Genomic DNA, 11,219 nt, shown 5'->3' on the forward strand with positions numbered 1-11,219 from the left:
TTATACATGTTCTTTATGAGTAGTGATCCCAGGGTGACAACACATATATATTATACATGTTCTTTATGAGTAGTGATCCCAGGGTGACAACACATATATGTTATACATGTTCTTTATGAGTCGTGATCCCAGGGTGACAACACATACATTCTAAATGTTCTTTATGAGTCGTGATCCCAGGGTGACAACACATATATATTATACATGTTCTTTATGAGTCGTGATCCCAGGGTGACAACACATATATATTATACATGTTCTTTATGAGTCGTGATCCCAGGGTGGTAACACATATATATTATACATGTTCTTTATGAGTAGTGATCCCAGGGTGACAACACATACATTCTAAATGTTCTTTATGAGTCATGATCCCAGGGTGACAACACATATATATTATACATGTTCTTTATGAGTAGTGATCCCAGGGTGACAACACATATATATTATACATGTTCTTTATGAGTAGTGATCCCAGGGTGACAACACATATATATTATACATGTTCTTTATGAGTCGTGATCCCAGGGTGACAACACATATATATTATACATGTTCTTTATGAGTCGTGATCCCAGGGTGACAACACATACATTCTAAATGTTCTTTATGAGTCGTGATCCCAGGGTGACAACACATATATATTATACATGTTCTTTATGAGTCGTGATCCCAGGGTGACAACACATATATATTATACATGTTATTTATGAGTCGTGATCCCAGGGTGACAACACATACATTCTAAATGTTCTTTATGAGTCGTGATCCCAGGGTGACAACACATATATATTATACATGTTCTTTATGAGTCGTGATCCCAGGGTGGTAAAACACATACATTCTAAATGTTCTTTATGAGTCGTGATCACAGGGTGGCAACACATATATATTATACATGTTCTTTATGAGTCGTGATCCCAGGGTGACAACACATATATATTATACATGTTCTTTATGAGTCGTGATCCCAGGGTGGTAAAACACATACATTCTAAATGTTCTTTATGAGTCGTGATCACAGGGTGGCAACACATACATTCTACATGATTTCAATGGGTCTTTCTCCATTCTGATTGGTTTATACTGTTCAATTCAACTTCACTCAGTCGATGTCCTTTCTACACTGCCACATAGGGCTGCACAATATGGGCAGACAATCTAAGCTTTATTTATAAATGTTGCAATTACGGTTTGACTTGTGATTTAGAGCGAAACACTTTGGTGAACTGTTGGAATCAAGGATATGTAATCAATGACTATTCTAATTCTATAGATAAATAAAAAATAAATACAAATTGTTATTTTCTAACTAGGCAAGTCAGTTAAGAACAAATTCTTACTTTCCGCTGGTCCAATTGTGCGCCGGGACTCCCAATCACGGCCGGTTGTGATACAGCCTGGAATCAAACCAGGGTCTGTAATGATACCCCCTAGCACTGAGATGCAATGCTTTAGACTGCTGCGGCACTCGGGAGCCCCCCGATAGGGCAGTGGGCACGTTGAAAACAGTGTTGTTTGATGTGACAACAAATGAAAACGCCAGGAGGAGTTTTTTTATTTTTTATTTTATTTTTACCTTTATTCAACTAGGCAAGTCAGTTAAGAACAGATTCTTATTTTCAATGACGGCCTAGGAACAGTGGCCTTGTTCAGTCCGCCACAGTTATTGTGACAGGGTAGGAACATAAGTGTTTCCTGAACGAGGGCTGCCATGTTCACAGTCTTCCTGACAAATTGGGCTATTTTGAAAACGATGTCACGGGTGGAAAATATATAATTTTTTTGACCTACTTCTAAATTCCACCGCGACCACCATAGGAATTTATATATTTCAGTATATATTGTTCACTGTTACTGACTATGATATTGAGTGAGTGAGTGAATGTTTGGGAGGCGGCGGGCCGGAGGTGTGTGTGTGTGTGTGTGTGTGTGTGTGTGTGTGTGTGTGTGTGTGTGTGTGTGTGTGTGTGTGTGTTGCAGCAGAGGTAGCCGAGTCACTGAAACAGAGCGTGCACGTCGTGCCAGTTGTAGGTAAGCCATTTAGACTGATCATTATGGAGACCAGTGGCGATTTTAGCTGGTACATCTTGGTGGGGCAAGCCCACAAACTCCTAAGACCTGCAAACATCAGTCCCAACACCTTACCACTGTTACACCTGGCTATCAGCAGAGTCCCAACACCTTACCACTGCTACACCTGGCTATCAGCAGAGTCCCAACACCTTACCACTGTTACATCTGGCTATCAGCAGAGTCCCAACACCTAACCACAGCTACACCTGACTATCACCAGAGACACAACACCTTACCACTGCTACACCTGGCTATCAGCAGAGTCCCAACACCTTACCACTGCTACACCTGGCTATCAGCAGAGTCCCAACACCTTACCACTGCTACACCTGGCTATCAGCAGAGTCCCAACACCTTACCACTGCTACACCTGGTTATCAGCAGAGTCCCAACACCTTACCACTGCTACACCTGGTTATCAGCAGTCCCAACACCTTGCCACTGCTACACCTGGTTATCAGCAGAGTCCCAACACCTTACCACTGCTACACCTGGCTATCAGCAGATCCTTGTCTGGCAGCGAAACAGTTAATTCAGCCTCATTTACTGCCTTTTAAAAAGAACATAGCTGATATGGCTGACTTGCTTAAACAAATTTGGTTTCTACTGACAGTTGAGATGGACAAACTGTTAGGTTCTGCTATCTTGCTAGCTAAGATCAGTCCAATCAAAGCTACAGTAGATAATAACGTGATTTGCCGTCATTTTATCTGTGACCAATGACCACCCATCTTGGATGGACACTTCTAAAAGTAACTCTTCGGCAGCACCCAAGGGGCTTGAATTTTTTTTAGGTCTACCCTTAGATTTGGCAGTGAAGTAGTGTCCCCATGAGTGACAGAAGACTGAGCCAAACATGACGCAACTAGAGAACATTATCCAATCGCAGCGCAACTAGAGGACATTACCAACCCCTACGCTCCGTATTTTCCGTTGGCTGCCCCACCACCACAGAAAGCACTGAGCTAGGCTGAAACACCTACATTTTGGAGCTGCCTTACTCAAGAAAGCAAAAAGCATGTTTGTATGTGACTTTACCAACTCAAAGATTTTTTTATTTTATTTTACATTGTTTGCAAGCTGATATGTGACACGTATTAATGCCAGGTAAAAATGTGGGGCTCAAAACAGGTGTGCCCTGAATGACGGGTCCCCTGCCCTGAATGACGGGTCACCTGCCCTGAATGACAGGTCCCCTGCCCTGAATGACGGGTCCCCTGCCCTGAATGACGGGTCACCTGCCCTGAATGACAGGTCACCTGCCCTGAATGACGGGTCCCCTGCCCTGAATGACGGGTCCCCTGCCCTGAATGACGGGTCCCCTGCCCTGAATGACGGGTCACCTGCCCTGAATGACGGGTCACCTGCCCTGAATGACAGGTCCCCTGCCCTGAATGACGGGTCCCCTGCCCTGAATGACGGGTCACCTGCCCTGAATGACGGGTCCCCTGCCCTGAATGACAGGTCCCCTGCCCTGAATGACGGGTCCCCTGCCCTGAATGACGGGTCACCTGCCCTGAATGACGGGTCACCTGCCCTGAATGACGGGTCCCCTGCCCTGAATGACGGGTCCCCTGCCCTGAATGACGGGTCCCCTGCCCTGAATGACGGGTCCCCTGCCCTGAATGACGGGTCACCTGCCCTGAATGACGGGTCCCCTGCCCTGAATGACGGGTCCTCTGCCCTGAATGACGGGTCCCCTGCCCTGAATGACGGGTCCCCTGCCCTGAATGACAGGTCCCCTGCCCTGAATGACGGGTCACCTGCCCTGAATGACAGGTCCCCTGCCCTGAATGACGGGTCCCCTGCCCTGAATGACGGGTCCCCTGCCCTGAATGACGGGTCACCTGCCCTGAATGACGGGTCACCTGCCCTGAATGACGGGTCAGTTGTCCTGAATGACGGGTCAGTTGTCCTGAATGACGGGTCCCCTGCCCTGAATGACGGGTCAGTTGTCCTGAATGACGGGTCCCCTGCCCTGAATGACGGGTCAGTTGTCCTGAATGACGGGTCACCTGCCCTGAATGACGGGTCAGTTGTCCTGAATGACGGGTCAGTTGTCCTGAATGACGGGTTACCTGCCCTGAATGACGGGTCAGTTGTCCTGAATGACGGGTTACCTGCCCTGAATGACGGGTCAGTTGTCCTGAATGACGGGTTACCTGCCCTGAATGACGGGTCAGTTGTCCTGAATGACGGGTTACCTACCCTGAATGACGGGTCAGTTGTCCTGAATGACGGGTTACCTGCCCTGAATGACGGGTCACCTGCACAGGGAGGGTTGGGAGCAGGCTGAGGCTGGAAGAATGCTGTGGATAGGGTAGAATGCTGGGGATAGGGTAGAATGCTGAGGCTGGAAAAATGCTGGGGCTGGGGTAGAATGCTGGGGATAGGGTAGAATGCTGGGGATAGGTTAGAATGCTGGGGATAGGGTAGAATGCTGGAGCTGGGGTAGAATGCTGGGGCTGGGGTAGTGGTTGGGGATAGGGTAGGATGCTGGGGATAGGGTAGGATGCTGTGGATAGGGTAGAATGCTGGGGATAGGGCAGAATGCTGGGGATAAGGTAGAATGCTGTGGATAGGGTAGAATGCTGGGGATAGGGTAGAATGCTGGAGCTGGGGTAGAATGCTGGGGCTGGGGTAGAATGCTGGGGATAGGGTAGATTGCTGGAGCTGGGGTAGAATGCTGGGGCTGGGGTAGAATGCTGGGGATAAGGTAGAATACTGGGGATAGGGTAGAATGCTGGGGATTGGGTAGAATGCTGGAGCTGGGGTAGAATGCTGGGGCTGGGGTAGAATGCTGGGGATAGGGTAGAATACTGGGGATAGGGTAGAATGCTGGGGATAGGGTATAATGCTGGAGCTGGGGTAGAATGCTGGGGATAGGGTAGAATGCTGGGGATAGGGTAGAATGCTGAGGATTGGGTAGAATGCTGGGGATAGGGTAGAATGCTGGGGATAGGGTAGAATGCTGGAGCTGGGGTAGAATGCAGGGGATAGGATAGAATGCTGGGGATAGGGTAGAATGCTGGAGCTGGGGCAGAATTGCCAGAAAATAGTCTAACGTTCATTCTTTAAAGTTCCTTCTGGTGTTTCTCACTCAGAGATTTTGAGATCCTCTGTCCAACATTAATCACTCATTCTCTTCTGTCAGATTTATCTATAGTTATGCACATGTGCAAACAGCATTTATTTACAGTCATAAACTGGGTGGTTTGAGCCCTGAATGCTGATGGGTTGAACGCCATGTTATATCTGACCATATACTACAGCAATGACAAAAAATATATACTTTTTACTGTTCGAATTTAAATGAACCAAATTAGGGATTTTGGTAACAAAACTCTTCAGTCAAAAATGGTTGTAGGTATGTTACACCTTCAGTAACACGGACAGGAGGAGAGAGAGACAACACTATACACTCTGTTGATGTTCTGTGATGGTCACAGCAGCAGGGAGGAGAGAGAGACAACATTATACACTCTGTTGATGTTCTGTGGTGGTCGCTGTAGCAGGGAGGAGAGAGAAAGACAACGGACCATTCCTCAGGACTACCTGGCATGATGACTTCTTCCTGTCCCCAGTCCACCTGGCCGTGCTGCTGCTCCAGTTTCAACCGTTCTGCCTGTGATTATTATTATTTGACTATGATGGTCATTTATGAACATTTGAACATCTTGGCCATGTTCTGTTATAATCTCCACCCGGCACAGCCAGAAGAGGACTTTCTAGGGAGTTTTTCCTAGCCACCGTGCTTCTACACCTGCATTGCTTGCTGTTTGGGGTTTTAGGCTGGGTTTCTGTACAGCACTTTGTGATATCAGCTGATGTACGAAGGGCTTTATAAATACATTTGATTGATTGTGCTTAAAGCATCAGATAAGCTCAGTGCATATAGTTGATTTGATTAAAACACATAGGACGTGTCTATACATAGAACAATACACATTTTAAAATTCCAACCAGTCAATTGGTCGAAGAAACAAATGACTCTTGGTCGACCAAGTTAGTTTTTTTTTTGTGTCGGGGACAGCCCTAGACTCCAATCACCCAAGCCATAGACTGTTCTTTCTGCTTCCGCGTGAGTGTTACGCACGCCTCTATGAAGATGGAACGCAACACCCTGCTACAACTAAACTCTCTGTGAAGTGAAAGAGGTATGGACTGTAGGTGCGAGTAAGGATGACAACAGGCAGAATGTGGTACCGTTTACAAGGACTTTATTCCTTTACACGGTAATATGGGGAAAAGGGCTGGACAGAACCAAAGCAAAGAAAGTAAATCTCAAAGCCCCCCCCTCTCCTATCTTACCTGCCTAACCACTTTCACCTAATTTAGCACCACCTGGTGCCCTAACCAAAATACAGGGGGTGGTCCGCCCAGGTCTTACCTAGTGTGCCTAGACAGTGAATATACTATGGGTATATGTATGCCAGCGGGCCTCTTGCCTAAGCACTCCCAAGGTGCCTTCCCCTTCCCCCCTGGGAACAAATGAAACAGAATATTAAACAATTTTCACAAACAAACTAAGAAACAAAGTACATCAAATAAGCTCTACCTGAGCAACAAACTCACAGAACATACCAACTCTCAGCAATGAACTCCCAGCAAAATCAACCTCTAGCAAAATCTCTCTATCACAATCAATCACTCTGCAATGACCTCCCAGAAAAACTCTCTCTCCTGAACAGAACACTGGCTTTTATATAGCTTCAGAATGAATGTGTAATTGGAGACAGCTGTGTCTTGACGAGGGGGCGTGGTCAGCTCTCCAATTAGCCCTGGAGTCGACCAATCAGCTGCTTGAGGGATTTCAGGAAGCCATTTCCTGAAATAAAACACATGCAAATACACAAACTACAACACATAAACTGGGGAACGTAACAGCGAGCAATACTGGTACATCGTCGGGCACCAACATCCTCCTGAACAGCTTCTATCCCCAAGTCATAAGACTGTTAAATAGATAACAAAATGGCTTCACAAACTAACTGAGTTAACGATTGTATCATTGCATCGTCTCTAATGTAATTCCACTTTGACATTATGGGATATTGTGTTTAGGCCAGTGACATAAAATCTCAATTGAATCCATTTTAAACTCAGGCTGTAACACAACAAAACTTAACTGGCTTCTATCCTCAAGCCATGAGACTGCTAAATAGCTAGCAAAATGGCTTGTATCTTTCTTTTTGCACTGTCTCTATGCACACTGACAGGACTCTACACTCTGACAGGACTCTACACTCTGACAGGACTCTACACTCTGACAGGACTCTACACCCTGACAGGACTCTACACTCTGACAGGACACTGACAGGACTCTACACTCTGACAGGACTCCTCTACACACTGATAGGACTCTACACACTGACAGGACTCTACACTCTGACAGGACTCTACACACTGACAGGACTCTACACTCTGACAGGACACTGACAGGACTCTACACACTGACAGGACTCAACACTCTGACAGGACTCTACACTCTGACAGGACTCTACACTCTGACAGGACACTGACAGGACTCTACACACTGACAGGACTCTACACTCTGACAGGACACTGACAGGACTTGACACACTGACAGGACTCGACACACTGACAGGACTCGACACTCTGACAGGACACTGACAGGACTTGACACACTGACAGGACTCGACACTCTGACAGGACTCGACACTCTGACAGGACTCTACACTCTGACAGGACTCGACACTCTGACAGGACTCGACACTCTGACAGGACTCTACACTCTGACAGGACTCTACACTCTGACAGGACTCGACACTCTGACAGGACTCTACACTCTGACAGGACTCTACACTCTGACAGGACACTGACAGGACTCGACACACTGACAGGACTCTACACTCTGACAGGACACTGACAGGACTCTACACACTGACAGGACTCGACACTCTGACAGGACTCTACACTCTGACAGGACTCGACACACTGACAGGACACTGACAGGACTCTACACACTGACAGGACTCTACACACTGACAGGACTTGACACACTGACAGGACTCTACACTCTGACAGGACTCGACACTCTGACAGGACTCGACACACTGACAGGACTCTACACTCTGACAGGACACTGACAGGACTCTACACACTGACAGGACTCGACACTCTGACAGGACTCTACACTCTGACAGGACTCGACACACTGACAGGACACTGACAGGACTCTACACACTGACAGGACTCTACACTCTGACAGGACTTGACACACTGACAGGACTCTACACTCTGACAGGACTCGACACTCTGACAGGACTCTACACTCTGACAGGACTCTACACTCTGACAGGACTCGACACTCTGACAGGACTCTACACTCTGACAGGACTCTACACTCTGACAGGACACTGACAGGACTCGACACACTGACAGGACTCTACACTCTGACAGGACACTGACAGGACTCTACACACTGACAGGACTCGACACTCTGACAGGACTCTACACTCTGACAGGACTCGACACACTGACAGGACACTGACAGGACTCTACACACTGACAGGACTCTACACTCTGACAGGACTCTACACTCTGACAGGACTCGACACACTGACAGGACACTAACAGGACTCTACACACTGACAGGACTCTACACTCTGACAGGACTTGACACACTGACAGGACTCTACACACTGACAGGACTCGACACTCTGACAGGACACTGACAGGACTTGACACACTGACAGGACTCGACACTCTGACAGGACTCGACACTCTGACAGGACTCTACACTCTGACAGGACTCGACACTCTGACAGGACTCTACACTCTGACAGGACTCTACACTCTGACAGGACTCGACACTCTGACAGGACTCTACACTCTGACAGGACTCTACACTCTGACAGGACACTGACAGGACTCGACACACTGACAGGACTCGACACTCTGACAGGACTCTACACTCTGACAGGACTCGACACACTGACAGGACACTGACAGGACTCTACACACTGACAGGACTCTACACTCTGACAGGACTTGACACACTGACAGGACTCTACACACTGACAGGACTCGACACTCTGACAGGACACTGACAGGACTTGACACACTGACAGGACTCGACACTCTGACAGGACACTGACAGGACTTGACACACTGACAGGACTCGACACACTGACAGGACTCGACACTCTGACAGGACACTGACAGGACTTGACACACTGACAGGACTCGACACTCTGACAGGACTCGACACTCTGACAGGACTCTACACTCTGACAGGACTCGACACTCTGACAGGACTCGACACTCTGACAGGACTCTACACTCTGACAGGACTCTACACTCTGACAGGACTCGACACTCTGACAGGACTCTACACTCTGACAGGACTCTACACTCTGACAGGACACTGACAGGACTCGACACACTGACAGGACTCTACACTCTGACAGGACACTGACAGGACTCTACACACTGACAGGACTCGACACTCTGACAGGACTCTACACTCTGACAGGACTCGACACACTGACAGGACACTGACAGGACTCTACACACTGACAGGACTCTACACTCTGACAGGACTTGACACACTGACAGGACTCTACACTCTGACAGGACTCGACACTCTGACAGGACTCGACACACTGACAGGACTCTACACTCTGACAGGACACTGACAGGACTCTACACACTGACAGGACTCTACACTCTGACAGGACTTGACACACTGACAGGACTCTACACTCTGACAGGACTCGACACTCTGACAGGACTCTACACTCTGACAGGACTCTACACTCTGACAGGACTCGACACTCTGACAGGACTCTACACTCTGACAGGACTCTACACTCTGACAGGACACTGACAGGACTCGACACACTGACAGGACTCTACACTCTGACAGGACACTGACAGGACTCTACACACTGACAGGACTCGACACTCTGACAGGACTCTACACTCTGACAGGACTCGACACACTGACAGGACACTGACAGGACTCTACACACTGACAGGACTCTACACTCTGACAGGACTCTACACTCTGACAGGACTCGACACACTGACAGGACACTAACAGGACTCTACACACTGACAGGACTCTACACTCTGACAGGACTTGACACACTGACAGGACTCTACACACTGACAGGACTCGACACTCTGACAGGACACTGACAGGACTTGACACACTGACAGGACTCGACACTCTGACAGGACTCGACACTCTGACAGGACTCTACACTCTGACAGGACTCGACACTCTGACAGGACTCTACACTCTGACAGGACTCTACACTCTGACAGGACTCGACACTCTGACAGGACTCTACACTCTGACAGGACTCTACACTCTGACAGGACACTGACAGGACTCGACACACTGACAGGACTCGACACTCTGACAGGACTCTACACTCTGACAGGACTCGACACACTGACAGGACACTGACAGGACTCTACACACTGACAGGACTCTACACTCTGACAGGACTTGACACACTGACAGGACTCTACACACTGACAGGACTCGACACTCTGACAGGACACTGACAGGACTTGACACACTGACAGGACTCGACACTCTGACAGGACTCGACACTCTGACAGGACTCTACACTCTGACAGGACTCAACACTCTGACAGGACTCTACACTCTGACAGGACTCTACACTCTGACAGGACTCTACACACTGACAGGACTCTACACTCTGACAGGACTTGACACACTGACAGGACACTGACAGGACTCTACACTCTGACAGGACTCGACACTCTGACAGGACTCGACACTCTGACAGGACTCTACACTCTGACAGGACTCGGCACACTGACAGGACACTGACAGGACTCTACACACTGACAGGACTCTACACTCTGACAGGACTCTACACTCTGACAGGACTCGACACTCTGACACTCCAACACACCCAAAATCCATAGGTAAGGCTATTCATGATATTATACGTGTGACCAGAATGGAATTATTTAATCTATACATACATGATTTAATTTACGATTTCAACAGATTTTTGGGGGTGAAATTAACTAATTATTTTCTTTTGTTGAATTTATATAACAACATTCCAACCTTGTTTTAGCATTCTCCAGTCTAATTGTGGCATGATTCCGCCATTTTCATCCGTTTTGCATCA

The sequence above is a fragment of the Oncorhynchus clarkii genome, chromosome 6 (genome assembly GCF_045791955.1).
Source record: "Oncorhynchus clarkii lewisi isolate Uvic-CL-2024 chromosome 6, UVic_Ocla_1.0, whole genome shotgun sequence".
NCBI lineage: Eukaryota > Metazoa > Chordata > Actinopteri > Salmoniformes > Salmonidae > Oncorhynchus > Oncorhynchus clarkii.